Here is a 15500-nt window from a genome sequence, read left to right on the forward strand (position 1 = left end):
TTCTAACATACCAAAGCACATAGCAGGGATGGCACTATAATGAAAGGGTGACTTTGGATGGGTGACAGTATGGAATTCTTAACGTGAATGGAAACTCCGTTTTTGTGATACTAGCAGTACATGGGGAAAAATCGATTTCAAAAAGGTAAATGACAAGTGCTACTACGACTATATTTTGTGACTAGATTATCAAGAAGAGAAACACTGCCCGTGGAAAGGGTCAAGCGGCAGTCTTAACCCCCCTCACGTCGTGTGTGGGGAATTAATTAGTTTATTCCAAATATTACTAAGGGTTTGTGCAATGGACTATAAAGATGTGGAAGAATGGTGCTAACACCTGGAAATCAAGGAACAGGATACACAGAGGGTTTTGACCATTTTAAACAGTTAATAGTGTACTTTCGGGATTACTTATAGGGTTGAAAATATGGCACGATATCAGAATGGGATATACTATGTTTTGCTTTGGGATGGGGTGATGCTTACAATAAGCACTTGAATTTTGCACCGCCACCCGGGTATCTGAACAGCGTGACAAAGATCTGGTCATGGCACAGCGGTGCATCAGCTGGATAAAGCAGGCAGCAGGGCAAGCAGGTAGCGCTGGATAATCCCAATGAGAATTCAGCCACCTTTCCCCTTTTTCCCTGAATTACTGTGATTTGTGTGGGGTTTAATTCTGAAGGGTGGTTTTGCCTGGATAGGAGGGTCTGGATCAACTATTCCCATCCTGGCAGTGGAATCTGGAATCTTCTAGGGTGAGTATGAAATGTCTGGACCTCTGGATGTGCTGGAGCTGGAAATCAGAAGAGTCATTCCTTTGTCTCTCTGAGCCTCCACCTTATATGAGGAGGATGACATCACAGGATTTTACTATGGGGGCAGACTTTGGCTGGACATGCCTCTAACAACTGAATTGGTCAGTGGTGGCCGTCAGCGCCTTCTTGTCAGCCGGTTGGACTTTAGGGACATGACATCAGTTTTATGGTGTGTACTTACAATGCACATGGCCCTCCCATGTTACTTTTGGCAAAATCAGTTATGACATAAATTGCACATTTTTACAGTTGTGGCACTTTTGCAAATCACATAGGCAAATGCCATATTTTACACAGATCCCGTCATTCCAATTCCCAGGTTTGTATGATGTGGTGTAGTCCTTCTGGTAATACCCTAGAGATCCATGACCTTATCGTCCACCTAAACCTAGACATCATAGTCACCACAGAGACCTGGTTACATGAAGCCTCCGGCCCAGCCATCTGGCAAACCCTACCTCCAGGCTACATCATCCTTTGCCAAGACAGAACCTCTAGTAAAGGTCGAGGGGTTGCCCTAATTCTCTAAATGCCAGGCAACTAATAACCTCTGAGGCTGACAACTTTGACATGCTCTCAGTAAAAATATCTCCTACACCAAAGGACACCATAACATTACACACTGTGTACTGACCTCCAGGCCCAACCTACAAATTCCAATCCAACCTCACACACATCCTAGGGAACATCCTCAAAACCAACACTAGAGCCATCCTCTTGAGTGACCTCAATTTAGGATTCAAAGACCCTAAAGACAGAAAAGGTAAAGCCCTTGCCAATGCAATCCAAGACTTAGGCTTTACACAACTAATTAACGACCCTACCCACACCAAAGGTCGTATACTAGACTGGATTGCTGACCACAACTGTGCGGTAGACATTAGCTCCACACCCCACGCCCATGGACTGACCACCATCTACTGCTCTTCTTCATACCCTCTAAAACAGTAGGGTACCCCAACACACCCGCTCCACCCACCCTAGCTAGATCCAAAAAGCTACTCACCACTGAAAGAATCCACCTTCTGCTCGAAGCCTCAGCGCTCGCCCATCCTTCATCCAATAACCCCAAAGTGCTGGTAGAGATTTACAACACCACTCTGAAAGATGTTCTAGACGCAGTAGCCCCACTAGAATTAAAAAAAAGCCAAACATACACTTCATGCCAACTCATGGTTCACACAGGAACTCAAAGTTGCTCGAACGGCAAAAAAAGCAGCATTCAAATCCTGGGAAACAAACCCATCCACCATCACTAGAAACACTTACCTCACAGTTGCCAAACAATACAAGCTGGCTATTACCAGAACCAAAGCCACCACCTACAATTCCAGAATTGAAAAAGCAAACTCCCAATCAAAAGAACTATTTGCCATCTATAATGAACTGACAATCCCCCCACCTCCACACAACACACTGAGAAAGACGAAACATGGTGTAACATCCAGCACACCATGCTAAACAAAATCAAAACACTTCAGACCAAAATCAAGTCCCAATTTGACAAACTGCCCAAAGCGCCACCACCCACACCAAAACCTCCTGCAACATCACAACATCCAGATATCCTTGAAGTCCTAAAGATCATGAAACAGACCAAACCATCTCCATGTAAAGGGGACACATGCCCACCTAATATAGTCAAAGACTGTGCCACCGCACTAGCCCCTTTCATCACTACCTTCATCAACTCCTCCTTTGCCAACAGCACAGTCCCACTTGCCCTCAAGGAAGCCTGGGTACGACCGCTTCTGAAGAAACCTACCCTCAACCCTGACTCCCCCTAACAACTACCGTCCAATCACAACTGTACCATACTTGTTGAAAATTCTGAACAAGGCTGCCTACCTGCAGATCCAATCCTACCTGGAAACTCATAACATTCTAGGTAAAAGGCAATCCGGCTTCCGCCCCCATCACGGTACAGAATCAGCCTTACTAGACCTCAAGAACCAACTACTTGAAGCCATGGACAAAGGCAAAACCTCCTACTACTCCTGGATCTATCGGCAGCCTTTGACTTGGTTGACCACAAGATCCTGTGTAAACACCTCACTGACACTGCCCACTTCTCTCAAGAAGCCACCGCATGGATCACCTTGTTCCTAGAGGGCAGAGCCATCAGGGTATTCTCCGACCAGGCCTCAGCCTCGCCATCACCCATTGAATGCAGAGTTCCACAAGGGTCTTGTACCTCCCCCACTCTCTACAACCTCTTCACCCTCCCTTTGTTCAGTGACTTAGAAGACTTCGGCATAGCCTTCACCAACTATGCCGACGACACTCAAATTCTTCTCTCACTAACAGGAATCTATGAACAAGACCTTGACACCCTCCAGAATACTTATGCACACATCCAGGCCTGGATGGCAGCTAATGGTCTCTGTATAAATAGGAAAAGACAGAAATCCTACTGGTAGGCCCAAAAGAATCTCTAAAAAAACTAGACGCCAATTACAGCTCCTTCACTATTGAGAACTCTATCATCAGAGCCGTCACTGCAGTGAAAACTCTTGGTGTATATTTAGATTCCACCTTATCAATGGACAGGCAAGTTAGTGCCATTTCATCCTCAGCTGCACTTACTACTAAAATCATAAATGCAGTAAAACCTCACCTATGACCAAAAAACTGCCTTAACATAGCGAGAGCTACAGTTGGCACAAAACTCGACTACTGTAACTAACTCAACATGGGGAGGAAAAATTACCCTCTACAAATGAGAAGTAAAGAGAAAGGTATTTTCACATTCAAATTGATAAATAGTGAATAGTGAAGATGCTGAAATAGGAAGTGAATAATGAATGTGTACTGTTGGTAAATCATTTGAGCCAAGAGCATGTTATTAAGACAATGTTTCTCTTTGTGTAATTACAACATTTGAAATTAATGTACCATCTGTTTTAAAAGGAATAGAGGCTAAGATACAAGAGATGCTATACTATATTTGCCAGACCAGAAGTGACAGTAACCATGATTGTAAGAAGTTTTGGTTGTTTATTTTTAGATAACTTGATGTATGGCTAACATTGTGTGAAGACATACGAAGCAATGGGAACATACACAAAAGACTAAGTGCTCTGAAGACAGCACCAAGAGGAAATGCAATTGGAATTAAGTTGCATGCATTTTCTGATGACTACGTTTGGTCCTAGAAACACATTTGGTTAAGTGTAGGCACATTTCTTTCCCGCCCCCATCAGAAAAGGAGGCGTCACTAGATAGAGCAGTGGTAGAGACATCCATCATCTCTCTACCCATATTTGGAGGAATTTGCATTGCTTGTGGTTCCACAATATGAGTCGCACACGGATGAATAGAAGTTATTGTTAAAATGATTTTTTTGTAATTGCTGTTTTTGTCATAATGAGTTTTTGAAAAATTAAAATATGTATATTTTTAATAACACATGGTTGTTCACTCCCTTTCCTTGGATGGTTAAAGGGATCATACAAGAATAGGTCTCCAGGCATCTGAGTATCTCGCCAAAACAGAAAGGGAAGGAAGCTGGCTTGTGGGCTTGTGTTCATTTCGTGTTTAGTCGTCCTCACTCACCGAGCCCCTAAAAAAAGGAGGACCCTATAAGCTCTAGATAGCTGATGTTAATTTTATTGCGCAAATATGACATTTAAATGGTCATAACTTCACATTAATATGTCTTTTGGTTACTGAAATAAATGACATAAACTGCATAGTCTCTGAAATCAACTGGGCTAGTTTTGTGTCCCGAATATGGGCATTCCTTTCCAGGCCACAGCCAAATGACAGGCTCTGGTTAGTTTAGCCCAGTGTTGTCATCGATTCACCTTTGAAGCCCTTCAGCTTAAGTTTAGGGGAGGTGCCACCAGGACTTCACACCTATGAGTCCTGGCAGTCCTTTGTTTCCTGCTGGAGCAGTGCCACTTCATCTGATTAGGGTGCAAGATGCTTCCCCTTCGCTCATTCATAGTTTCCAAGGGGGTTGGTCCATTTGGGGAAAGGTGTTTCTGTTCCCAGGAGAAGGCTCTTTGAAGCCAGGGCCTGCCAAAAACCTGTTCTGCTGGATTCACAGTAATTTTATTTATTCATTTATTTTTCTTTCCGTAGCCAGAAAGCAAGTCTTTCAGAAATAAATATCATGTATATGTTGGAAGCAAGCCCCCCCATCACATTTCCATGCAAGCACAGGGCCTTACCTTAACATTTCACTTTTTAAAAGGCATTTTCTTATTTGTCTAAAGCACCATTTTACTCGTGGGTTAATATTCCCTAAATATCACTTTAAAAATGGGGTTTTTCCTGGTATCTTTATTCTGAGCATTTCCATGGCCATAGTCAATTTCTACTACACAGAAATCTGTTCCAACCAAGGGTCCTTTGAAAGTGACATGAGCTAAGAGAGGGAGAGGGCTTCTGGTGAAGAGTTAGCCTGTGTCATGTTGTTGAAAAAAGTAAACGCTTGCCATATGGCTTGGAGTGAAGTTCTTTGCTATTTCACAGATCCTGCCTGATACAACCTGTCATTCAGTGAGGAATGGCCCCATTTGCTAGTGTACAACCTGAATATGGATGAACATAGTTGTGTCTTACTGGAACCAGACTGTGTACTGTTGAAAAGATGAAAAAGAGCATCAGGGCGCAGTCATTTTAAAAGGCAGAATATTTTCTTTTTCAATTAAATGTTTTGAGCTGGCAGCATAGCAGCACTGCCTTTGAATTATTTTCTTTGGTGCACATGAAGAAAACACTGGCAGCCATTCTCAGGGTGTTCCATTTTCCATCTCACCCCATGTGTGCTTGGCAAAGACAGCACAGCCATCATTTATGTAGCTGCAAAACGCAGTTTTGATGCAAGCGAATAGCGCTCAGCAGAGCCAGTGCAGCCATTCTGCTGGTAACTGCTGAAGTGCAGTTTGGTGATGTAGGGGTATTTTGCTGTGCTGGCAAATTTTCCCCTCAATACCTCCTCCAAATCTCTGTGCAGCATTTTTACCATACCAAACAAGAGATTACCACCATTATTCAAAAGATTATTCGTACCCCCATTCACCTGTTCATATTGGGTGGATGCAGACTTCTTTAGTGTAAACGGTGGGCAGCTCAAGAAGGATGGGGCTTCTCTGCCCACCCGTTTCCGTGCCCCACACAATTAACACTAGAACACTTTAGACCCATTATTCCAACTCCAATACCTCTTCAAACTGCGTACCACTGACCCTGAAGACACAAATACCGGGCATGGGTGTAGTACACAATCGGAATTCAATTGATTTTCACCAAACCCCACTCCCCCTTCCTCGTTATCACTCTCTGAGAAACTGTCCTGAATCATGTTCTTAGTTACATTAACTTTGTCCGGCCCAACTTCTATACTACTAGATTTACTATTGTTCATCAGTTCATCAGTTCCGGTACAGTAAGGTTCCTAAGAAATTTACAGGATGATCTTCAATCTTTCCCCGTGGTTTTAGTATTCTTTGGGTTTTTTCCAATTTCAAAGTAATGTTCTTCTGCTATTGTGAAGTCTTCTTGGCTCCCAATTCTTTATTGGCCTCTGCTTCAATGCCAGGGAGAGGATCTTCAATCAAAATACGGGGGGTAACAATCTTTTCCCTGCCTTCTGTTGCCTTCTGTTCCACCAAGGATCCTTGTCTGTGTAGGACCAGTCATATTCTGGAACATTTGTATGGCTTGCAAAAAGGTCCGACATTATAAACTGTGTTTTATTCTTAAATAGAGCCTTTACATCAGCTTCCTTTGTAATAACATCCAATTTGTTCTTGATTTAACCTAAAACAATTGTATGCATACGTATTTCTACCTTTCCCTGTCTTGGAATGCTACATGGCTAATACAACTGCCTCAATGGACCATGGTGGACCGTAGGATATGTGCCACTACTCCTGCATGTGCCCCTGACAACTTTCCCATCAACTAGCCATCAGTCCACCAACGCATTTTAGCTGTACTGTGTGCTTCAACACCAATATCTGTCCAAGCTCACCGTCAGTGGTGCTACTTAGCATGCATGTGCAACTGGCCTGGTGGAAGGTTGGCTGCGGTGTGGCCCCCTTGTGCTGCTCACCTTGCCTGGAGTTGCTTTAAACATGTCAGCTTCTTTAGGAAGTATGAGTGCAATCCCTGTGGCTCTGCCTGCGCACACAACGTGGCCAGCTTCCAGACGTCCAATGGGCCATGTCTGCTGGGAAAGGTGGTCTGGAGGCTCATCCCCCTGCAGAAATGGCAGAAAACACATGATTAATGCTTGAAATTTCCCTTTGTGTGTCTCCTCAGGCATGTCATGACTGGACCATGTCAGAGACATACATCAGAAATCACTCCATCAGTGCAACTTTCACAGGCAAAGTGTGTTAGCCACTGTCTACAGCATGAATTGCATCAAGCACATGTTCAGTAAAGATAAGAAACATACTACACAATATATAGCAATTAATGTACACATGAATCATGAAACCACCCATCTATCAAAGGAAGAACTGTGGTCAATATCACCCCTATCATCCCCACTAGGGGTGTCAACACAAGTAGTACAGGAGCAGACATGCCACAGATATGACAGTCCAAAGCCCTTGTGTAATAGGCTGTAACACCGAACCATCCTTGAGAGCCCATGGATAAGGGAAGTAGGAGTGGCATATGTGAGTCAGGACCCCAAGCTGCAAACAGATACACGAGACAAGCTTGAAGGGACCAGCTGGAACAGACAGTGGATGCTTTCAAAAGCCACAAAGCACCACACCGTCACATGAAAGCACAATAGACAAGCAATTTTAAACTATATTAACTAATTAGACTAACTATGAAAAACCTACATTACCTAATTAAACTATCAAATTGAAAGTTAACTAACTAAACTAAAAGAAAAATCAAAAATGGTCACATACGACCCGGGGGGTGGGCACCCAGGAGGGGGGAGGTACAGGGTGCTGCTGAACACCCACATGCGATGATGTTGAGGAAAAAAAACCTCCATGGCTCAACGCCTGCACAGCCCGACCAATGTGGGAGATACCTCGTCGTCCGAGTCTGGCTCTTCCTGAAAAGGAGGACGTGGGACAGGAGCCTGACCATGCCTAGCCGCAGCTTGCCCCTCGTCGGCAGCAAGTCTACCGGATGGGTGAGCCTGGTTCTGTGCAGCAATGACACGTAGGTCTGCATGCAGAACCTCCCGTGATACGTGTGCTTCCACTTGCAAGGTAACACATGTAACACCAAGTTCTTCCTGCAAGGCCTGGCTGGACAATTGATGCACCTCCCGGCAAGCACGTAGCTCAGCCGAGATGGTACGCTCAAGCTGCTCAAACCTCTCCTCTGACCGCTTCCTCTGGGACATCAAGAGGACACCCAGAGTGGATCTGAGGGACTCATACTCAGCCCTCGGGGACTCCATGTGTGCCTCTGCGTGAGCAGCAATTGCTTGATGCAGAGACAACATTTCAGCCTGGCATGCCCTGTCTGAGGCCGCCATGCCCAGCCTGAGCGAGCGGGCCGTGGACAGTGCCGCCCGCTGCTGGAGAAGCACCTGCCTAGCAGGGGGAGCACGGATTGGGCCACACGCTCCATGCTCACAGCGATGTTCTCCATTGCTGCCCCCTGGCGTTCAGAATTGGCAGTTATGTCTTGCTCACACTCAGTATATCGTGGTTGCGCGTGGCCACCACGTTGCTGGGCATGACACCTGCGGGACCCAAGGACCGGGTGTCCTTGTTGGGTTGGCACCGTCCGCGGCTGTATGACTACATGCCCCCGTCGACGTGATGGCCCAGGCACATCAGTGACTGGTGTGGAGGGTGACCCTGCGTCCCGATCCACCACAGGCGGAGGTTCCACCACTGTCTGACCCCTCAGTACAGGTGTCACAGACAGAGGAGTGTCCACATCAGAATCACTCACCCCTGACATATGGACCTGATGCACATCCAACTCGACATGGACGTCAGAGTGGTCATCAGGGCTGGACTCATTGCCAGCCAAAGACAAGATGGTCTGTAGCACATGTGGGTTTTCGTGGCCTTCCACCCCACGACCCCCACTTGTGGCGGGTTGCTGTAGTGATAACAACCCTGTGCCTGGCATGACAACACCATCCTCTGGCTCCATTGCGTCATCATCTGAAAAGTAGAGAGAAAAAAGGTCACTACACATGTTATAAGCACACAACACACACACACATAGACATCACACAGACACCAAACACATCAAGCAGACATGTCACACACAAAAGAGAACCTGCCATGCATGCTGGGTCAACTTGACATTGCTTCTGTGATTAGGCATGTAGAAGGGTGTTATACCGCTCAGAAGTGGGTCGATGCAGTGCAGCAAATGTGTACATTACTCACTATCTACATGTACAAGTACTTCATGATGTGTATCAGAAAATGTGAAGGCAGTGCAAGGTCAACTTCAGGCATCACGTGCAATGTGCATGCAATGGGTAGCATGGCTACAAGCAAACCACCCCTCCCCTAAGTGGAAATGCAGGGATGCCTTGCATGGTATCAAAAGGATGACCATAGATCTGTGTATTGACAGTGTTGACTAGCATCAATTGCATCATCTGAGTCAAGTGACAACACAGCAGATGATGGGACAGTAAGCAGGACACATGATGAAATCTCAGGAGTACACCCACGTGTGAAGAAGAGACTACATCAGTTGGACAAAGTCATTGGGCATGAAAGGGGCTGAGGCCTGTGACCCACACAGGCTGTCACACCCTAATCATGTGTGGGACGCAGGACTGAGCCACAGCGGCCATGTGAAGGCTGTTGAAATGCCATGCAATGTAGGTCACCCTGGACACGTACTACAATGATCATCCAGTCAAGGACACATAGGGGCATGCATGGAATACACATGGAGCATGAATGGGCACTCATGTCCCTGCGGAGCATCTGACATCTGCACAGTCCAAGTGAGACACCCTGCATCAAATACAAAGTATGTACCTCAATGCATATGTCTGGCAGGTTGGCTGGTGGAAGTTAGCATGTACACAGAATGCATGAACAGGCAAGTACTTTACGGCAAAATTGATGCAGACCAGTGCAAAGGTGAAATTGGGGTGCAGAGGGGGGTGGAGGGGCAAGGGAGCATGCCTACGTGGAGTACCCGCATGCAGGCAGAGGACACATGCATGTCAGTCATGCTATGACATATTCCCAGGGCTGAGAGGAAGGTCACCCCAGGCTACATGCAGAAGGGCCAGTGAGCTGGAACATGGACCGGAGGGGCATCCTGGTGACCAGTATGTGAGTAGGGTGCAATAGTGGTGATGCAACTGTCCCCGTCTGCTCCACATGTCCACCATCCTGCAGAGCAGCCATGCATCAGTGAAGCATTGCATTACTTGCACATCAGAACCATGTACACATGACATGCAGTGGCAGTCATGCACAACACATCACACAAGTAAAACACACATGTCCTCGACAAACACGCAGCAACACTCACTGGACTGGGCATCAAAGTCCGGCATCTCTCCCACTCCTTCGACTGATTCAGGTGGTATGAACTCCGCAACGAGTGACTCGTGCGGAGTGAGGTCTTCCTCCTCAGGTGCCGGCCCACTGCCAGTCACCAGAGTCAAGTTGTAATTTGAGGCACGCTTAGCCTTAGCGCTGTGTTTGAGGTAATTCCAACGCTTTTTGCACTCTTGCACCATGCGCACCTCATGGCCGAATGCACTCACATGTTCCGCAACTTGCTTCCAGTGAGTATCACGGTGGGCAGCCGTAGTTTGACAATTAGGCCCCACTAGCATGTCATGGCTGTGGTCCCACACTTAGTCCAGTTCCTGGTTGCAGAAAGGCTTCTTCCTTGCCATGCAGGAGGTTGTGGCTGTGTGTGGGGTCCCAGGCCGTGCTGCAGGTGCAACATTCCTCCTCTTGGATTGTGGCGCAGACCCTGGCTGGCAAATGCCGCTCTGATCAGTATGGCGCATTGCACCGGTGGATTGAGCCAAGGCAGTGGCCAGTGGGGGGATGACCAAAGGCCTGACTTGCGTCAATGGCAGCTGGGTGCCCTCTAATGGACCCTGCACAGCAACATCTGCTGTGGCAGGGTCATTGACCGCGACTGTCCTGGTTGGTAGATTCACAACCGGGGTGTTGTTGCCTGCATCTGCCCCTGCACTTGCCAACACCGGCTGGTCGGGGCAGCAGATGACATTACTGCCCCAGGGACACGTGTCTCGGTCAGGGCAGCCCTGCGTGCACCTACGGTTTGCCTCCTGCCCTGTTGGAAATCTTCCAATGGCTCTTCAAGTGCCAACACAGCCTGCGCTGGCAGATTCTCTGAGCCTGGGTGGTGATGTCCACATCTGCACCTGCAGCTACCACTACCATTGGGCCCGTGGCAGTCGATGAAACGGACTGCCGGGTCACATGGGCGACAGTGTCAGATGCAGAAGCTGCATCTCCCGGAACCACAGGGGGTGTTGGCATGACTGCCTCGACACATGGCACAACATCGTGCCCAAGTGGCGCACCCCTGCCTCTTCCCCCTCTGTGGCCACCCTGGACACCCTGGAGTCCCCCTACTCCCTGGTCACCCCGGCCTCATCCCTGACCACGCCCACCACAAGGAGTACGCCCAGCTGATGCGCCCCTCACCTTTGGTGGCCTCCAACCATGGCACAGATGGAGTAGTGCTGGCACAGATGGAGAAGTGCCAATGGGAGGTGTACACCACAATTGTCCTGGGCAAATGGGGTGAAGGGGGAGGGATGCAAGATGTTAACAGCACCCCTGCACCTGCAAGGCTGTATGTGACCCCAGTGATGAAGTGACGGGTCACGCAATGCTCAGGCACCCCAAAACTGCAGTAAAACCGTGCACGGAACCCCTGCAGCCTACGTGCGTGGAATTAACCTCCCGCAGTACGCGGTGGCACCCAGGAACACGAAAAATGTGTACGCGGGGGACACGCAGGCTATTATGACCTCGAAAATCGGTACGTGATACACAGGGGCACTCGCAGTGGGAAAAATAGCATGCGCGACTCACCGTCAGACTAGTGCGATGATGAAAAACACGAGTAGCCAATACCCCCGCCAAAAGAAGAGCTACGTCCATGACCCACTGTGAAGTTGTGATGGTGCGCGAAACAACACGAAGTAGCAACACACACGTCGGTCTCCACGAAAGGCACGTACAGCGAACTGCTGGCCCCGCTCACCTTTAACCCGTGCTGAGGGAAACGCCCACGTGCGTCACGTGACTTACGCACTTAGGCCCTTTCCTCGAATTACATGCATTCACACACGGATGTGTGGTTTCTTTCACGTGCTGATCCACTATGCACCCGTGTTGAGGGAAACGCCCGTGCGTGCTACGTCACAGACACGCTTACGCGCTAAGGGCCTTTCCTCGAATTACACGCTGACGTGCACTTTTTTCATGTGCCAAATCACTCTGTATCAAGCTGGCCACGTGAAAACACACGGAAGACCATGCTCCTGCCCAAAAGGCCATTTTCCTGCCCCCAAGAGCCCTGAGCATGCTCCCACCTGCCATCTGCTGCTGCCTGCCTGCTGCCCACCAGCCCTGCTATTTGTTGCCTGCACGTCAGCCATCTGCAGGGGTCCAGTTGCTGTGTCCACCCCTGCTGGAACAGAAGACTCCCGACTGGGATACCATCGCTCCACAGCCCAGCCCCAGGACCCAGTTGCCCACCCATGCCTGCCTCGGTGGTCGCCATGTCAGGCAAACACCATCCGAGACCACTTGCGACCCCCAGCCAGAGAGGCAGAGAGCCACCAGCTTCAGTGAGAAGGAAGTTGGTGTCCTGGTGGAGCATGTCCTGGGGCATTATGATGCCCTCTTCACACCATCGCGCGCCGACAAGGAAGGACAGGAGAGGATCTGGGAGGACGTCATGGTTGCCATCAATGCTGAGGGGGAGGCAACCTGTGAGATCAAGCACGTCTGGAAGCACTGGGAGGACCTCAGGTCCAGGACCCTCAACAAGGCCTGGCACCTCGTGAAGGCAGAGGATGCAGAGGGGTGGCGGGTCCACCTGAGCAACATCCAGATGAGGGTCCTGGAACGCCTAAACCCAGCGCTCCACGCCCAGATCCTTCAGAGGAAGACCCGACTGGAGTTGAGCAGAAAGTGGCCATGCATTGCTGTGTGAAATAGGGCATGTTGCAGTGTGCTTGTAGTCAGCTACTTGCCTGTATCTGTAACATAGGCCATGTATGGATGTGTGTGCGCCAGGACATCATGGCAATGCATGTGAGACCAGTAATGCATGAACCACATGGATGGTGCATGTGTTCCAATGAGACATGGGGAGCTTCATGCGGAATGCACACATCAATGCATGCCAGTCCCTGTTCTTGCACATGGGTGGGGGGTGAGAGATGGGTGCTGCTCTCATGTACATGTATGGTGTGCAGGTCTGTGTGTCTGAGAAGCGCGTGTGTGACTTTGAAACGCCATGGATGCATGACACATGTCCGTGATGATGTGTAGATTCACTCATGCAGTCTGGTCACCGTTGTATCCACTGTGTCTGTGGTGTAGGAGCCATGATGCATGACCTTCCAGTGATGTGTGTGCATGGGATCAGTATGAGCCATGATGCATGTGAGTTTGTAGGCAACATTTATGTCCATGGAGGGCCTTGTACATGGATGCTGATGTCGATTGCATGCGCCGTGCCTGTTTCTGCATGTGTGTTGCGTACATTGACCTATGTGTTCTGGAGGGACAGGATGGAAGTGACGTTTGACAGTGCCACTCATGTGTTATTGCTTCCTGTCCAGGGGACTATTGTACAGTGCCCTGATGCTTGTGTTCTATGTCTCCCTCTATGCAGCGTCGAGTGAAGAAGAGGGCTGTGGTGCCAAGCGTCGGGGATACCTCCACCGGGCGGCGACACAAGGCCCAGCCAACCTCCCAGGAATTGCCATCATCCAGGAGTGAGGTGACTGGTGCCGCGTCTGCCTCTACGGCTGTAGCGGAAGGGCCGGGTGAGCCCCCACAGGGGCTTGCAATGGCGGAAGACAGTGCGGAGACACCCAGGTTGGTGGTCTCCACAGAGGAGGAGGAGCCCGCTACTGAGCCGCACATGGGGCCGGGTGGGGGTAGTACCACTGGTGCAAGTGGTGCAGTCCAGGGCCAGGGTCAGGAGGCAGCACAGGTCACCGCGGAGGGGCCTGTGCACGCCGCTGTCCCTAACCCTGTGACTGCACCACCATGCACCAGCAGGGATGCCCCGTCCCAGGTCCGTCCGCAGGTAGGGGGGAGGCCCACGTCATCTGGCTCTCCACTACCTGCGGACGAGGAGTCCCATGACTGTATGGGCTCCGTCCTGATTGGTGTCGTGTTGCGCACGCGTGACATTCGTAATGACGTGTGTGCTTCCTGGGGGGAGCACGCACGCCATCACGAAGAGCTGCGTGGCAATGTGGCACTGTTGGGAGGGGCCCAGGTCGGTGGGTTCCTACATATGTCGCGCACTCTGGCGGACCTCTCCTCCTCTGTGGAGACTATGCGCCAGTCGTTCTCCCTGCCGTCTTCTGGCCCAGATTCCACCAAGGCCCCCTGTGGACCTGTCCCGACCAAACAGCCAGCTTGGTGGAGATCCCATCCCTGCCACTGTTGGGAGTCGGCGGTCCAGCAGGGGTGGACACCCCAACAACTGGAGACCAGCAGATGGAGGATGTGCAGGCATCATCGGACAGGGCACATGGACAGCAACAGCAGCCGGCTCTAGGTGGGAGCGATGATGGCTCGGGGCCACCAACATCAGAGGGGCAGGCATCGGCCAGAGGGCAGGAGAACCCTGGAATGGGAGTGTCTTCCATGTGGCTGCGGTTGGGCCAGCGTATAGATGCGGAGCGGCAGCAGGCGGAAGAGGCGCGGCTCACCATGGTCAGGGCAGAGTTCTCCATGCGTCGGGCGTTGAGGCAACTCGCAGGGAGTTGCAACAGGCCATGAGTGTATCCCTGCCAGACCTCCAGGAGATGGACATGGAGTTCGATGATGCCCTGGCCCGCAACATCACAGAGTGAGCCACAGGACTTGCCCGCCGCCATTGTATATAGTTAGTGATAGGTTTCCTTTCTTTTTTTTTTATTTTGGGACGCTTGGACAATGCCCCACGTTTTTGTATATAGTTGTAAATTAGGTAGGGTTTTGTATATAGGTTTCATTTCATTTGTTGGGCTCATGGACTCTTGTTGCAATATTTGTACATAGTTGGACAGTGGATATTTTCTCTTACATCATTTACCCTCACCATGAATCAATGGATTTTTTGGAATTTGGTTTCCTTTGGATTTACTTTGGTGGACAAGGATTTTTGACAAACTTTATTTTGGATTCATTTGGATTGTGTCATCATTATTATTTTATTTGTTTTGGACATGCCTTTTCTTCTTGTTTATGATTATTTACATGCTTTGAATCATTTTTATTATTTTTGTGCACAATACATTTTGATTTCTTACTTCCATGTGTGGTATTTGCTCTTTGGTTTACTGCATGTCACAATGTGGGTTTACACAATCACTCGCACCCAGTGTGTGTGTGTGTGACGGACATGTGTTGATGTGCATATTTGACTTTTGGTTAGTGACAAGTAATAGGCCTTTCAGTGTGGGGTGGATGGGAAACTTGATTGTGTCTAAAGACTGGGGTGGCGTGCAGTGGGATTTTGGTGGACATGAGG

Source organism: Ambystoma mexicanum, chromosome 1p (assembly GCF_040938575.1).
Source record: "Ambystoma mexicanum isolate Mex_15411 chromosome 1p, UKY_AmexF1_1, whole genome shotgun sequence".
In the NCBI taxonomy this organism is placed as follows: Eukaryota; Metazoa; Chordata; class Amphibia; order Caudata; family Ambystomatidae; genus Ambystoma; species Ambystoma mexicanum.